Raw genomic sequence first — 18,242 nt, forward strand, 5'->3', positions numbered from 1 at the left:
CAAGAGAGAACTAAAGAAATACCAGTGATTCAATCAATACAGAAGTAGCCAGATGACGCTGATGCTATGCTACAGGACTGTTTTTCTAGCACAGACTGGAATATGTTCCAGGTATCATCCAATAGCATTGAGGAGTATACCACCTCAGTCACCTGCTTCATCAATAAATGCATCGACGACATCGTCCCAACAGTGACCGTAGGTACATTTACCAAACAGAATCCATTATAGGCAACATCCGAGCTAAAGGCTAGAGCTGCCGCTTTCAAGGAGCGGGACACTAATCCGGATGCTTATAAGAAATCCCGCTATGCCCTCAGACGAACCATCAAACAGGCAACACATCAATACAGGGCAACGATGGAATGCTACTACACTGGCTGGGAGGCTCGTCGGATGTGGCAGGGCTTGCAATCTATTACAGACTACAAAGGGAAACCCACCCGCGAGCTGCACAGTGATGCGAGCCTACCAGACGGGCAAAAAAAAAAATTTTGCACACTGATCCTCAACACGGGTCTTCTCAGGGGGTGCATGCTTAGTCCCATCCTGTACTCCCTGTTTACCCACGACTGCGTGGCCAAGCACGACTCAAACACCATCATTAAGTTTGCTGATGACACACCAGTGGTAGGCCTGATCACCGACAGGGAGTAGGTCAGAGACCTGGCAGTGTGGTGCCAGGACAACAACCTCAATGTGAGCAAGACAAAGGAGCTAACCGTGGACTACAAGAAAAGGAGGGCCTAACGTGCCTCCATTCACATCGACAGGACTGTAGTGGAGCGGTCGTGAGTTCCTTGGTGTCCACATCCCCAACAAGCTATCATGGTCCAAACACACCAAGACAGTCTTGAAGAGGGCACTATGGCTTTTCCCCCTCAGGAGACTGAAATGATATGGCATGGGTCCCCAGATCCTCAAGAAGTTCTACAGCTGCACCATTGAGAGCATCCTGACCGGTTGCATCACCGCCTGGTATGGCAACTGGTCGGCATCTGATGGTAAAGCACCACAGATGTTAGTGCATATGGCCCATTACATCACTGGGGCAATGCTTTCTGCCATCCAGGACCTATATACTAGGTGGTGTCAGAGGAAGGCCCAGAAAATTGTCAAAGACTCCAGTCACCCATGTCATAGACTGTGCTGTCTGCTACCACACGGAAATTGGTACCGGAGCACCAATTCTAGTTCCAAAAGGCTTCTTAATAGCTTCTACCCCAACCTATAAGACTGCTGAACAATTAATCAAATGGCCATCTGGACTATTTGCATTGTTACACCCCCCCCCCCCCCCCCCCTTGTTTTTACACTGCTGCTGCTCACTATTTATTATGTATGCATAGTATCTTTACTCTTACCTATATGTACAAATTACCTTGACCCACCTGTACCCCCGCACATTGACTCTGTACTGGTACCCCCTGTATCTAGCCTCGATATTGTTATTTGTGTTCCTTGAATTCTTTTAACTTGTTTTAGTAAATATTTTCTTAACTGCGTTGTTGGTTAAGGGCTTGTAAGTAAGCATCTCACCATAATAATAATTCACCACCTGTTGTATTCGGGGCATGTGACATATAAAATGTGATTTAATTATATGACTGCTTCACCAGTGGAGTCGCGGTGACTTTTAGAAGCTGTGAAAATTTTCAAATTGCTCAATAATTTGATTTGACAGAGAGGAAGGAAACCGCACAGGCATTTCACCATGAGGCCAATGGTGACATTTAAACAGAGTTTAATGGCTGTGATATGAGAAAGCTGAGGATGGATCAACATTGTAGTTACTCCACAAAACTAACCTAACTGACAGTGAAAAGACGGAAGCCTGTACAGACTAAAAAATATTACAAAACATGCTTCCTGTTTGCATGTTATGGGTATGCTTGTAAATGTTAAGGACTGGGGAGTTTCTCACGATAGAAAAATAAATGGAATGGAGCTAAGCACAGACATAATGCTAGAGCAAAACCTGGTTGAGTCTGCTTTCCACCAGACACTGGAATATTAATTTACCTTTCAGCAGGACAATAACCTACAGTGCCAAACACAAGACCAAATCTACATTGGTCGCTTACCCAGAAGACATTGAAAGTTCCAGAAGTGGCCGAGTTACATTTTTTTCAACTTAAATCTGCTTGAAAATCTATGGCACGACTTAAATGGCTGTCTAGAAATGATCAACAACCAATTTGACAGAGCTTGAAGAATTTTGAAAATAATAATGAGCAAATGTTGCACAATCCAGGGGTGGGAAGCTCTTAGAAACTCTTAGAAACTAAAGACTCACAGCTGTAATAACTGCCAAAGGTGATTCTAACATGTATTGACTCATGGGGTTGAATACTTATTTAATCACTATATTGGTGTTTTAAAAATGTATTTGTTTGTACAAATGGTTAGCATTTAAAAGTAGAAGACAAATTCAGAGTATTTTTTTATAGATCATTGTCAAAAAATGACATTTAAATCCATTTGAATCTCACTTAGTACCACATCACAATTTGGAGAAAGCCAAGGGGAATACTTTCTGATGGCACTGTATATACAGTAGAGGGTCAGTTCCAATAACATATTTACAATGTGCAGGGATACTGGAGTTAGAGGTAAAAACTGTACCACCTGGTGTCAGTTGCAGAGGGAGGTGTTCAGTCACAGTGTCTTAAGCTTGGAAGGGGCAATGGTGTTGAACGCTGAGCTCTAGTGAATGAACAGCATTCTCACATCGAGTTTTGATTTCCTGCTACTCCATTAAGGGCCGTGTGACTCTGTGTGCGGCTCTGTGCAATGAGGTTCTGAAGTGCTGTGGGTCAAAGATGGGTCTGCTGCGGGCCGAGGCCTCCGCTCTACTCTACCTGCTGATGAGGAACAACTATGATTACACCAAGAGGAAGACCTTCCTACGCACTCACCTGCAGGTCAGCTATTGTAACATGGGTGGGTGGGTTGGATAGAGGAATACATAAATTAACACACCAAGAGGATAACCTTCCTGTGCACTCACCTACAGGTCATATACAACATCCCCCTGACCGGCAAGGAACTGCCAGCTGTCACTGATTTGTTTATTTAACTGCACAATGCAATACTGAATCTGTTATTGCATCATCAGCAGTCCATCACTGGTGTGCCTATGAACATCTAACTAAATTTCAAAGCATTTCATGTTATGTCAAAGTAACACTATACCCAACCCATGAGTCCTCTCTGTGCGGTCTCAACCATTTAGCATGCACAAACTCCCCTCACACAAATACATTTAACGTGCATAAACAATGAACAGTCACTAAGAATGGCTCTGAACCAATTGGAAACTCATTTGAAGTCCAAGCAGATTTAACATCACAGCACTGACATTGCTTTGATCATCTGACCAAAGAATGTGAGAAGTTCAAATACAGACCAGCTGTTTAGTTTCCCAAACTCCTCTAACAATCGGCTATGTGTCAGAAACCATTCTCAATGCTTCCATAAGCCGTCAAGGGACATATTCATTAATTTCATTATCCATGGTGAAAATGGGCTCCAATTTCCATCTCATAACTCTGCGCTGTGTGTGTGTGTGTGTGTTTGTGGTTATTGTATTTAGGGTTGGAACAGTCCCACTCCTTTTTGTATTTTTATTGGACATGACAGTGGGAAAGGAAGGAGCAAACAGAGAGTGCAAGTGCAATCGGTCGGATTTGATTTCATAGTTTCATGTGATTCAGAAGCAGCAGCTTAGAGTGCTGGACCACCCCAGGCCAGGGGTGTGTTGTGTTAACATCGGGTCCCCCTTCATCTCGCTTTCTGCCTTCTCCCACATTTAAAAAAATACTAGTATACTAGGGCTGTGACCATACCAGTATCGCAATATTGTTTCCATGGCAAAAATGAAAACTCAAAGCAGACCAAACTCTTTGGTCCTTTAAAAACCTGATGTATGTAAAATAATGTGTGCTATAGCATGGAAAATAAATACATGTGACTCTAGATGACGACATAATGATGTTTGTTTCCAATACTAGGGCTGTTTTCCTAAAGAAGTTATGTCCACTTTGTGTGTTGTTTCCTTGCCATGAGACTAACGAGATACTGTTATCGTTCCGAAACTTTAGTATACAATGGTATAAATACTATAGTATTCACTGTAGTGTTTCTGCAGACTTTACTGTAGTATACTGTAGCGTTTACACTTAACTATAGTATGTATACTGTGGTAAAATAACTGTATTATATACTAAAGTAATTAATGTAGTGATTTTGCGGATTGTAGTATACTACAGTATTTACTGTTGTTTTTTTGCAGACTATAGTATTTACTATAGTTTTTTGTTGTATTATCATTGACATTGAAGTGGAGGCTTTCTCCTTGAGGAAACCTACTGGAGAAAAGAGAATATTTTCCATAACCTGTAGGTAGGACTGGGTTCTGAATGGATAGTTCGGAGCTTCTGCTCTTTTCTATAACCTGTAGGGAAAAACAATATTTGGCACAATGTGTGGCACAAATTGGGATATGTGAGAGGGGAATGGGCAGGGTATATGCAACTTTACACTTTTATAACTAAAGTAAATACTAAAGTTTTTGTGGACTGTGGTGTTTTTGCAGACATTACTGTAGTGTTTACTACTGTTTTTTGTGAATAATACTGTAGTATTTAATATAATATCCTACAGTATACTACACATGATCGAGGGATACTACCGTGTGTAGTATAGTATTCTACAGTATACTTCAGTTTACTACAGAATTCAATAGAAAGTACTGTAGTATTCTATAGTAAACTGTAATCTCTTTTCATGTGGGCTGGTGTAGATCATCATCGCAGTGAGCCAGCTGATCTCAGATGTGGCGCTGACCGGTAGCTCCCGCTTCCAGGAGTCCCTCTCCATCATCAACAACTTCGCCAACAGCGACAAAGCCATGAAGGTAATGCATATTTGCTGTAGGGGGTTATGAATTAGTTCCCAGGGTTACGTAATTGCTAGGCTTTATCTTGTAAGGCTAACACTGTCTTGAGTCTCCATCGTCAACAACTTTGACAACAGCGACAAAACCAAGGTAACCCTCCATTCTTAGAAAAAAGGGGGTCTGAACCCCTCCTTGTGCAACTGCGTCCTGGACATACTGAACGGCCGACCCCAAGTGGTGAAGGTAGGCAACAACACCTCCGCCACAGAGGTGCATGCTCAGCCCCGTCCTGTACTCCCTGTTCACCCATGACTGCGTGGCCATGCACGTCTCCAACTCAATCATCAAATTTGCTGACGACAACAGTGGAAGTCCTGATTACCAACACTGAGTCCTGGCAGAGTGGTACCAGGAAAATAACCTCTCCCTCATCTTCAACAAAAATAAGGAGCTGATTGTGGACTACAGGAGACAGCAGACAGAGAACGCCCCCCATTCACATTGACAGAGCCGCAGCGGAGAGGGTCTAAAGCTTCAAGTTTCACGACGTGCACATCACTGACGACCTGAAATGGTCCCGACACTCAGAAAGTGTGGTGAAGAGGGTGCAACAGGACCTCTTCAACCTCAGGAGGCTGAAGAAATATGTTTTGGCCCCTAACACCCTCACAAACTTCTACAGATGCACCATTGAGAGCATCCTGACAGGCTGTATCACCGCCTGGTACAGCAATTGCACCGTCCACAACCGCAGGGCTCTCCAGAGGTGGTCAGCCCAACGCATCACCGGGGGCACACAGCCTGCCCTCCAGGACATCTACAACACCCGATGTCACAGGAAGGCCAAAAAGATAATCAAGGTCCTCAGCCACCCGAGCCACAGCCTGTTCACCCCGTTACCATCTAGAAGGAGCAAGACCGTACAGGTGCATTAAAGCTGGAACTGAGAGACTGACAAACCGCTTCTATCAGATTGTTAAACAGTCACCACTAGCCACTGTTAGCCACTGTTACTAGCCGACTACCACCTGGTACTCTGTTCTGCACCTTAGAGACTGCTTTTCCCTATGTACAGTACATAGTCGTTGAACACTGGTCACTTTAATAATGTTTACATACTGTTTTAACCACTTTATATCTATATAACTACTGCTGTACACACCTTTTCTATTCATATACTATCTATGTCTATAGACACCATTATTATATATTTATATTCCGGACTCGCTCTGATATTTCTTCATTTCTTTCTTTTGACTTTTTGGATTATGTGCGTATTGATTTGTATTGCTAGGTATCATTACTGCAATAGAAACACTAATTCTGCTGCACCTGCGATAACATTGGAAATCTGTGGACATGACCAATATACTTTGATTTGAAACAGTCCTGCTGTAATGAGTTCAACAAGAGTGTCAAAGGGACATGCAGTGCATTCGGAAAGTATTCAGAGCCCTTGACTTTTTCCATATTTTGTTAAGTTACATTTGGGGAGTTTCTCCCATTCTTCTATGCAGACCCTCTAAAGCTCTGTCAGGTTGGCTTGTGAGCGTCGCTGCACAGCTATTTTCAGGTCTCTCCAGAGATGTTCAAAAGGGTTCAAGTCCGGGCTCTGGCTGGGCTACAAAAGGACATTCAGAGACTTGTCCCAAAGCCACTTCTGCCTTGTCTTGGCTGTGTGCTTAGGGTCATTGTCCTTCGTTGTCCTTCGACCCAGTCTGAGATCTTGAGCGCTCTGGAGCAGGTTTTCATCAAGGATCCACCACCATGCTTCACCGTAGGGATGGTGACAGGTTTCCTCCATACATGACCCTTGGCTTTCAGGCCAAAGAGTTCAATCTTGGTTTCATCAGACCAGAGAATCTTGTTTCTCATGGTCTGAGAGTCCTTTAGGTGCCTTTTGGCAAACTTCAAGCGGGCTGTCATGTGCCTTTTACTGAGGAGTGGTTTCGACCTGGCCTCTCTACCATAAAGGCCTGGTTGGGTGAGTGCTGCAGAGATGGTTCTCCTTCTGGAAGGTTCTCCCATCTCTACAGTGGAACTCTGAAGCTCTGTCAGAGTGATCATTGGTTCCTGGTCACCTCCCTGACCAAGGTCTTTCTTCCCTGATTGCTCAGTTTGGCCGGGCAGCCAGCTCTCAGATGAGTCTTGGCAGTTCCAAACTTCTTCCATTTAAGAATGATGCAGGCCACTATGTTCTTGAGGACCTTCAATGCTGCAGAAATATTTTTGTACCCTTTCCCAGATCTGTGCCTCGACACAATCCTGTCTTGGTGCTCTACAGACAATTCCTTTGACTCATGGCTTGGATTTTGCACTGACATGCACATCAACTGTGGGACCATATATAGACAGGTGTGTGGCTTTCCAAATCATGTCCAACCATTTGAATTTACCACAGGTGGACTCCAATCAAGTTGTAGAAACGTCTGATGATCAATGGATACAGGATGAACCTGAGCTCAATTTTGAGTGTCATGGCAAAGGGTCTGAAAACTTTCTGTTTTTATTTTTAATACATTTGTAGAACATTGACAAAAAATTGTTCTCGCTTTGTCATTATGGGGTAATCCATTTTAGTATAAGGCTGTAAATTAACAAAATGTGGAAAAAGTCAAAGGGTCTGAGTACCTTCTGAATGCACTGTATATACTGCCTTGGCTGTGCTCTTTTAATGAGTGATACAGTTGTTTGTTCCTCGGTCAGATATTCACCATACTGTTATCTTGGAGTAGGATATGCGGCTTGGAAAGGGAGATTTTTTCATAAGGCGTGTAAAGTATCATGGAGCACCATTCTGTAATCGCTTGAAATGTAAATATGTCTGAGGTGGTTAAGACGCGTGTTAGCGCCCAGAGCTAGCCTAATGCCGAGGCTTTAGCTCACTGGGCTAACACAGTCGAGTCGAGCAGATGACCAGGATGCTTTCTGACTTTGCATGTGAATACACTTAAGTCTTACTAGATATGAGTACCTGCTATATTACTCAGATGCAGATCCACTGTGAAGGATGGGAAATGTGTTCTGCTAATGTTTTGTAAATTACCATCTGTCTGTGCTGTTCCAGTTATGTTTATCTGAGGATTAATAAATTAGCACACTCCCTAGTACAGAATGGCTACCAGTAACCCTCAGGCTGTGCTGTGCTTCGTGTGTGTGTTGTCGACAGCGTTTCCTGGGGAGGTGAAGGGACTGACCAAGCGTATCCGGACGGTGCTGATGGCCACGGCCCAACTGAGGGAGCATGAAAAGGCCCCAGAGATGCTGCTGGACCTGCAGTACAGCCTGGCTTGCTCCTACGCCTCCAGCCCCGAGCTGCGACGCACCTGGCTGGATAGCATGGCCTGGGCACCCAGACCTCTGAGGTACAGTCAATTATGTACAGAAACATGTACAGTACCAGTCAAAAGTTTTGACACACCTACTCATTCAATGTTTTTTCTTGTTTTTTACTATTTTCTACATTGTAGAATAATAGTGAACACATCAAATCCTGTAGTAAATAGAAGAGTGTTCAATAAATAAAAATTAATTTTGAGATTCTTCAAAGCAACCACCCTTTGCCTTGATGACAGCTTTGCACACTCTTGGCATTCTCTCAGCCAGCTTCATGAGGTAGTCAAATGGAATGCATTTCAGTTAAACTGTGTGCCTTGTTAAATGTTAATTTGTAGAATTTATTTCCTTCTTAATGCATTTCAGCCAATCAGTTGTGTTGCGACAAGGTAGGAGTGGTATACAGAAGTTAGCCTTATTTGGTAAAAGACCAAGTCCATATTATGGCATGAACAGCTCAAATAAGCAAAGAGAAACGACAGTCCATCATTACTATAAGACATGAAGGTCAGTCAATCTGGAACATTTCAAGTCGCAAAAACCATCAAGCACTATGATGTAACTGGCTCTCATGAGGACCGCCACAGGAAAGGAAGACCCAGCGTTATAATTTCATTAGAGGATCATTTCATTAGAGTTAACTGCACCTCAGATTGCAGACCAAGTAAATGCTTCACCGAGTTCAAGTAGCAGACACATTTCAACATCAACTGTTCAGAGGAGACTGTGTGAATCAGGCCTTCATGGTCGAATTGCTGCAAAGAAACCTCTACTAAAGGACATCAATATGAAGAAGAGGCTTGCTTGGGACAAGAAACATGAGAAGTGGCCATTAGACCGGTGGAAATCTGTCCTTTGGTCTGATGAGTCCAAATTTGAGATTTTTGGTTCCAACCGCTGTGTCTTTGTGAGACGCAGAGTAGGTGAACGGATGATCTCCGCATGTGTGGTTCCCACTGTTAAGCATGGAGGAGGAGGTGGGATGGTGTGGGAGTGCTTTGCTGGTGATGCTGTCAGGGATTTATTTATAATTCAAGGCACACTTAACCAGCATGGTGCCAGACGTGATGCTTGGCATTCAGGCCAATAAGTTCAATCTTGGTTTCATCAGACCAGAACATATTGTTTCCTCATGGTATCAAAGTCCTTTAGGTGCCTTTTGGCAAACTCCACGCAGGCTGTCATGTGCCTTTTACTGAGGAGTGGCTTCCATCTGGCCACTCTACCATAAATGCCTGATTGGAGTGCTGCAGAGATGGTTGTCCTTTTGGAAGATTCTCCTAAGAGGAACTCTGGAGCTCTGTCAGAGTGACCATCAGCTTCTTGCTCACCTCCCTGACCAAGGCCCTTCTCACCTGATTGCTCAGTTTTGCCGGACGGCCAGTTCTAGGAAGAGTCTTGGTGGTAAAATATTTCTTCCATTTAAGAATGATGGAGGCCACTGTGTTCTTGGGGACCTTCAACTGCTGCAGAAATGTCTTCTACCCTTCCCCAGATCTGTGCCTCGACACAATCCTGTCTCGGAGCTCTACGGACAATTCCTTCATCCTCATGGCTTGGTTTTTGCTCTGATGTGCACTGTCAACTGCAGGACCATATATAGACAGGTGTGTGCCTTTCAAAATCATGTCCAATCAATTGAATTTACCACAGGTAGACTCCAATCAAATTGTAGAAACATCTCAAGGATGACTAATGGAAACAGGATGCACCTGAGCTAATTTTCAAGTCTCATAGCAAAGGGCCTGAATACGTACATTTATGTAAATCTTTTATAAATTGGCAAAAATTCTAAAAACCTGTTTTTGCTTTGTCATTATCGGGTATTGTGTGTAGATTGTTATTTCATCCATTTCATAAGAAGGCTGTAAGTACCAGAATGTGGAAAAAGGGAAATGGTCTGAATACTTTCCCGAATGCACTGTGGGGATGACGTCGTCGATGCACTTATTAATGAAGCCCGTGACTGATGTGGTTAACTACTTAATGCCATCGGATGAATCCCAGAGCATATTCCAGTCTGCTAGTGAAAGTCCTGTAGAGTAGCATCTGCTTCATCGGACCACTTCCGTTGTGAGCGCGTCACTGGTACTTCCTGTTTGAGTTTTTCCTTGCCAGCAGGAATCAGGTGTATAGAGTTATGGTCAAATCTGCGAAATGGAGGACGAGAGAGAGCTTTGTATGGTTTTTCTGTGTTTGGAGTAAGATTTTTTTCCACCTTTTAGTTGACATGCTAGTAGAAATTGGGTAATATGAATTTCAGTTTTCCTGCATTAAAATCACCGGCCACTAAGAGCTCCATGTTTGGATGAGCATTTTCTTGTTGGCTTATGATCCTATGCAGCTCGTTGAGTGCGGTCTTACTGCCAGCATCGGTATGTGATGGCAACTTATCATGAGGTATTCTAACTCACGCGAGAAGAACCTAGAGACTTCCTGAATATTAGAGATTGCGCACCAGCTGTTGTTAACAAAGAGACACACACCTCCCCCTTGAGCTTATCTGACGCTGCTGTTCTGTCAATGCATAGAAAAACCTTGTACTTGTTCAGCCATGACTCTGAGAAACATTTAATATTACAGTTCTTCAGGGTCCCTTAGTCTCGAACAGAGCTCGTCCAGTTTGTTCTCCAGTGATTGTACGTTTACCAATAAAATAGATGGTACAGGCGGTTTACAGTCACCGACGTAGTTTCATCAGGGTGCCCGCACATCGCCCTCTCTAATGGCGCCTCAGGGTCCGGTGTGAGCAGTACAGTATGTGCTACGCCTCTGACTTGTTGAGGTAAAGATCTTCATCCAAATCGAAGTTAGTTATTTTTGGTCATAGGATACAATGGTGGAAACATTATGTACAAAAAAAATTAAGATCAGCATGAAAAAAAATAGGTCAGGAGCCTGTAAAACAGCAGCTATCCGTTGCTGCGGCATTCTTTCATGTCTGTCTCTGTCCGTCTGTCTGGGGTCATGTAATTGGTCTGGGCTTCTTAATACACTGCTTAAACACACAGGCTGTGTATCAAGTGGGTACCTTATTCCCTATAGAGTGTACAACTTTTGACCGGAGCCCATAGGGAGTAGGGTGCCATTTCAGAAACAGCCAGAGTTGGTCTGGGCTTCCTCATACACTGTCAACTAAACAGTAACTGTAAACACAGACTTATAGTTCTTAGTCCTAGAACTTCATTGTGACCTCACGCAAAACTCTTTTTTTGTATATTTTCTTTAATGCCTGCTTCCCAGATGTCAGACCAGGGTCAAAGTTAGTGCACTATATAGGGAATAGGGTGCCTTTTTGGACACAAACCAATATGTTTTCCCAGTGATCTAGATGTGAAAGTTGCGCTATAAAGTAATCTTCTATATCTGGAAATGTGTACAGTTCTGAACTTGCACTGTAGAGGAATCTGATATGTATGTAAATATGTTCAGTTCTGAGCATGCACTGAAGAGGAATCTTGACATTTATGGAAATGTGTACAGTTCTGAACACACTCTCTAGTTCAGGGCTCTCCAACAATGTTCCTGGAGACCTACCGTCCTGTAGGTTTTCACTCCAACCCTAATCTAACTCACCTGATTCTAATAATTAGTTGGTTGATAAGCAGAATCATTTAAGTTACAACTGGGGATGGAGTGAAAACCTACAGGAGGGTAGTTCTTTAGGAAAGCCCTGTGTTGGAGAGCCCTGCTATAGAGGAATCTAATACCATACCGTATGTAAATATGTGTAACCGAGACTTCCAGCTACTGACCTTTTTAGAGATATGTATTCAAATGGCCTGGGAAGGTAGCCAGGTCCAGATCTGTGTGTGCTCCAGCCAACTCCTCTTACATGTTGTCATGTTCGGGCCAGGCAACCCTGGGAAACTGATTAGTCAGGGAGGAATGTCGGAAACACTGGGAGAAAGGGGGTTGGAGTAAACAGGAATTCTCCCAAATAACCGTCAGTCTTGGAGGGAACACACACACACTAGTCATAGACTGTTCTCTCTGCTACCGCACGGCAAGCGGTACCGGAGCGCCAAGTCTAGGTCCATGCTCGGGGTACACGTCCTGGTAATCCATCCGGCCCTGCGGCCTTGTGACTGTTGACCTGTTTAAAGGTCTTACTCACATCGGCTGCGGAGAGCGTGATCACACAGTCGTCTGGAACAGCTGATGCTCTCATGCATGTTTCAGTGTTACTTGCCTCGAAGCTAGTGTAGAAGTTATTTAGCTCGTCTGGTAGGCTCGTGTCACTGGGCTGCTCTCAGCTGTGCTTCCCTTTGTAGTCTGTAATAATTTGCAAGCCCTGCCACACCCGACGAGCCTCGGAGCCGGTGTACAATTCGATCTTAGTCCTGTATTGACGCTTTGCCTTTTTGATGGTTTGTCGGAGGACTTTGCAGGATTTCTTATAAGCTTTTGGGTTAGAGTCCCGCTTCTTGAAAGCGGCAGCTCTAACCTTTAGGTTAGAGCGAATGTTACCTGGAATCATGGCTTCTGGTTTGGGTATGTACATACTGTCACTGTGGGGACGACGTCCTCAATGCACTTATTGATAAAGCCAGTGACTGATGTGTTGTACTCCTCACTGCCATCGGAAGAATACCGGAACATATTCCAGTCTGTGTTGGCAAAACAGTCCTGTAGCTTAGCATCTGCTTCATCTGACCACTTTTTTTATAGACCGAGTCACCGGTGCTTCCTACTTAAATTTTTGCTTGTAAGCAGGAATCAGGAGGATAGAGTTATTGGTCAGATTTGCCAAATGGAGGGCGAGGGAGAGCTTCTATGTGTGTGTAGTAAAGGTGGTCTAGAATTGTTTTTCCTCTGGTTGCACGTTTAACATACTGATAGAAATTAGGCTTATCATAAGATACTCTACCTCAGAGCAAAACCTTGGGACTTCCTAAGATATTATGCACCAGCTATTGTTTACAAATATGCATAGGACCCTGCCCTGTGTCTTACCAGAGGCTGCTGTTCTGTCCTGCCGATAGAGTCTATAACCCGCCAGTTGTATGTTCATAATGTCGTCTTTCAGCCACGACTCTGAAACATAAGATATTACAGTTTTTAATGTCCTGTTGGTAGGATATACATGCTTTCAGTTTGTCCCATTTCTTTTTCCAGCGATTGAACATTAGCTAGCAGGGTGGCAGGCAATGGCAGATTAGCCACTCGTCGCCTGATCCTCACAAGGCACCCTGATTTCTTTCCTCAAAACCTCTTTCCTTTTCCAGCGAATCACTTAAGTCCCCACGAAGATAGAAAAACAAAACGTGTGCGTGTGTTTGTGTGTGTGTGTGGCATGCACACATGCACAATACACATACTGTATGGGTTTTGACTGTGGTGGTTGAGTGTTTGCTAACCCTCCCAGCATTGACCAATACTGTGTTGTTTTCCCACAGGCTGCTTGCTATGTGTTACATCCACAGGCAGCTGCTATGTGTTACATCCACATGCTGCTTGCTATGTGTTACATCCACATTGCTGCACTGGTGGCAGAATATCTCCACAGGAAAAGTAAGACCGTCTTTCCCCATTTATTCATTCACCATCACTTACAGTACTTTGAAGTATTGTTACATTTATTTTTACCTTTACATTATTGGCACCCCGCATTATCGTTTTACATTATTGTTAGAAGAAGTATTACATTTATTGTTAGAACTTTATCATATATATTTTTTTTATAGAACAGCACACTGGCATTCGGTTTACCCCACAATGGACTAAAGCCGTGGCACCAGACTGTATTATCTTACTGTAAGGTCTTTATTTTGTCCAGCCAGGATGCTTTATACACTGCTCAAAAAAAGGGAACACTTAAACAACACAATGTAACTCCAAGTCAATCACACTTCTGTGAAATCAAACTGTCCACTTAGGAAGCAACACTGATTGAGAATAAATTTCACATGCTGTTGTGCAAATGGAATAGACAACAGGTGGAAATTATAGGCAATTAGCAAGACACCCCCAATAAAGGAGAGATGGTGACCACAGACCACTTCTCAGTTCCTATGATTCCTGGCTGTTGTTTTGGTCACTTTTGAATGCTGTCGGTGCTTTCACTCTAGGGGTGGCATGAGACGGAGTCTACAACCCACACAAGTAGCTCAGGTAGTGCAGCTCATCCAGGATGGCACATCAATGCGAGCTGTGGCAAGAAGGTTTGCTGTGTCTGTCAGTGTAGTGTCCAGAGCATGGAGGCGCTACCAGGAGACAGGCCAGTACATCAGGAGACGTGGAGGAGGCCGTAGGAGGGCAACAACCCAGCAGCAGGACCGCTACCTCCGCCTTTGTGCAAGGAGGAGCACTGCCAGAGCCCTGCAAAATGACCTCCAACAGGCCACAAATGTGCATGTGTCTGCTCAAACGGTCAGAAACAGACTCCGTGAGGGTGGTATGAGGGCCCGATGTCCACAGGTGGGGGTTGTGTTTACAGCCCAACACCGTGCAGGACGTTTGGCATTTGCCAGAGAACACCAAGATTGGCAAATTCGCCACTGGCGCCCTGTGCTCTTCACAGATGAAAGCAGGTTCACACTGAGTACATGTGACAGTCTGGAGACGCCGTGGAGAACGTTCTGCTGCCTGCAACATCCTCCAGCATGACCGGTTTGGCGGTGGGTCAGTCATGGTGTGGGGTGGCATTTCTTTGGGGGGCCGCACAGCCCTCCATGTGCTCGCCAGAGGTAGCCTGACTGCCATTAGGTACCGAGATGAGATCCTCAGACCCCTTGTGAGACCATATGCTGGTGCGGTTGGCCCTGGGTTCCTCCTAATGCAAGACAATGCTAGACCTCATGTGGCTGGAGTGTGTCAGCAGTTCCTGCAAGAGGAAGGCATTGATGCTATGGACTGGCCCGCCCGTTCCCCAGACCTGAATCCAATTGAGAACATCTGGGACATCATGTCTCGTTCCATCCACCAACGCCACGTTGCACCACTGACTGTCCATTTTACCGAAATTGTATCTAAATATATATATATATATATATATATATATATATATATATATATATATATATGTATCTAATTTTTCTAGCAAGGTACTAAGAGATGCCCATCCTTTGTTTAAGAGGGAGCTCTTTGCTTTTTTGCAGATTAAAAATCGTACATTTTTGGTGGATTAAAAATTGATCTTTGTTTTTTTTAACTCTGTTTATTAAGTTTTACACAGACAGACAGACCAGACCAGACAGACCAGACAGACAACACAAAGCAATATAAATAATATACTCAACTAGAAAAAATACAAATAATACATTTAAAAAAAAACTGCTTTAAAGATGCCATACTTTAGACAAGTTAAACACACCAGGCAGAAGGCTACAAAGGTTAGAGGGCAATCTATAGTACAGGGACAGAGCAAACACCTCACCATTGTTGCTGTAAACAGTCAAGGGATAGGGGTGGAGAAATGCAACCACTCACAAACAGTCACGGCCACAGACCGACCATCCACTGGACCAAAAATAAAAACTTTACAATGCTTTAAATTAAAATAATAATTTCATGTAGGCGTGAACAAAATGTAAAATAAAAATAACTGGGAGAAACAAGCTCACACTTCAGTCTCTGCCCGGGCAAGATGAACAAGGCATCTGCAGGTCACAATCAATAAGCACATCAACCTTAATGCCCCCCCAGACAAAACACAAAGAAAAGCTCATCCAACCCTTAAGTCACAGGGGGGTCAAATACAGACGTATTTTGGTTTTAATAGGAGTGCCATCAGAGAATGGACTGTTTGAAGTAAGACCGGAATGGAGCCCAAGCCTCATTAAACAATTTGGGGTTCTCCCGTGAATTGAATTTTTTCTAGTTTCAGAGAGCATTAAACATCTCTCACCCAATATTTATAAGATGGGGGAGCTGCCATCTTCCAGATCTGTAGTATTAGCCGTCTAGCTAAAAGAGTTGTATAAGCAACAGTGTCCGACTGGATTCTTGACAGGGCAGTACTCCAAAAAGGGCTGTAAGGGGAGACGGATCTATAACAGTGTCATATACAGTGGGGCAAAAAAGTATTTAGTCAGCCACCAATTGTGCAAGTTCATCCACTTAAAAAGATGAGAGGCCTGTAATTTTCATCATAGGTACACTTCAACTATGACAGACAAAATGAGAAGAAAAAAAATCCAGAAAATCACATTGTAGGATTTTAATGAATTTATTTACAAATTACGGTGGAAAATAAGTATTTGGTCACCTACAAACAAGCAAGATTTCTGGCTCTCACAGACCTGTAACTTCTTCTTTAAGAGGCTCCTCTGTCCTCCACTCGTTACCTGTATTAATGGCACCTGTTTGAACTTGTTATCAGTATAAAAGACACATGTCCACAACCTCAAACAGTCACACTCCAAACTCCACTATGGCCAAGACCAAAGAGCTGTCAAAGGACACCAGAAACAAAATTGTAGACCTGCACCAGGCTGGGAAGACTGAATCTGCTATAGATAAGCAGCTTGGTTTGAAGAAATCAACTGTGCGAGCAATTATTAGGAAATGGAAGACATACAAGACCACTGATAATCTCCCTCGATCTGGGGCTCCACGCAAGATCTCACCCCGTGGTGTCAAAATGATCACAAGAACGGTGAGCAAAAATCCCAGAACCACACGGGGGGACCTAGTGAATGACCTGCAGAGAGCTGGGACCAAAGTAACAAAGCCTACCATCAGTAACACACTACGCCGCCAGGAATTCAAATCCTGCAGTGCCAGACTTGTCCCCCTGCTAAAGCCAGTACATGTCCAGGCCCGTCTGAAGTTTGCTAGAGAGCATTTGGATGATCCAGAAGAAGATTGGGAGAATGTCATACAGTGCCTTGCGAAAGTATTCGGCCCCCTTGAACTTTGCGACCTTTTGCCACATTTCAGGCTTCAAACATAAAGATATAAAACTGTATTTTTTTGTGAAGAATCAACAACAAGTGGGACACAACCATGAAGTGGAACGACATTTATTGGATATTTCAAACTTTTTTAACAAATCAAAAACTGAAAAGTTGGGCGTGCAAAATTATTCAGCCCCTTTACTTTCAGTGCAGCAAACTCTCTCCAGAAGTTCAGTGAGGATCTCTGAATGATCCAATGTTGACCTAAATGACTAATGATGATAAATACAATCCACCTGTGTGTAATCAAGTCTCCGTATAAATGCACCTGCACTGTGATAGTCTCAGAGGTCCGTCAAAAGCGCAGAGAGCATCATGAAGAACAAGGAACACACCAGGCAGGTCCGAGATACTGTTGTGAAGAAGTTTAAAGCCGGATTTGGATACAAAAAGATTTCCCAAGCTTTAAACATCCCAAAGAGCACTGTGCAAGCGATAATGTTGAAATGGAAGGACTATCAGACCACTGCAAATCTACCAAGACCTGGCCATCCTTCTAAACTTTCAGCTCATACAAGGAGAAGACTGATCAGAGATGCAGCCAAGAGGCCCATGATCACTCTGGATGAACTGCAGAGATGGGAGACTCTGTCCATAGGACAACAATCAGTCGTATATTGCACAAATCTCGCCTTTATGGAAGAGTGGCAAGAAAGCCATTTCTTAAAGATATCCATAAAAAGTGTTGTTTAAAGTTTGCCACAAGCCACCTGGGAGACACACCAAACATGTGGAAGAAGGTGCTCTGGTCAGATGAAACCAAAATTGAACTTTTTGGCAACATTGCAAAACGTTATGTTTGGCGTAAAAGCAACACAGCTCATCACCCTGAACACACCATCCCCACTGTCAAACATGGTGGTGGCAGCATCATGGTTTGGGCCTGCTTTACTTCATCGGGGACAGGGAAGATGGTTAAAATTGATGGGAAGATGGATGGAGCCAAATACAGGACCATTCTGGAAGAAAACCTGATGGAGTCTGCAAAAGACCTGAGACTGGGATGGAGATTTGTCTTCCAACAAGACAATGATACAAAACATAAAGCAAAATCTACAATGGAATGGTTCAAAAATAAACATATCCAGGTGTTAGAATGGCCAAGT

At 43.6% G+C, this 18,242-nt stretch overlaps 1 pseudogene across 1 annotated transcript in view; it reads left to right on the forward strand.

Annotated features, from left to right (window-relative positions):
• The window catches only part of LOC110532966 (dedicator of cytokinesis protein 11-like), a 92,084-nt pseudogene that overhangs the window by 49,642 nt on the left and 24,200 nt on the right, over positions 1 to 18,242 (forward strand). Inside the window, exons 38-41 of the transcript XR_016483550.1 lie at positions 2,763 to 2,924; positions 4,805 to 4,931; positions 8,070 to 8,279; positions 13,667 to 13,750. The product of XR_016483550.1 is annotated as a dedicator of cytokinesis protein 11-like (transcript). The remainder of the gene's footprint in view (positions 1 to 2,762; positions 2,925 to 4,804; positions 4,932 to 8,069; positions 8,280 to 13,666; positions 13,751 to 18,242) is intronic.

Source organism: Oncorhynchus mykiss, chromosome 9 (assembly GCF_057628025.1).
Source record: "Oncorhynchus mykiss isolate SJ-2025 chromosome 9, ASM5762802v1, whole genome shotgun sequence".
NCBI classification, from domain to species: Eukaryota; Metazoa; Chordata; class Actinopteri; order Salmoniformes; family Salmonidae; genus Oncorhynchus; species Oncorhynchus mykiss.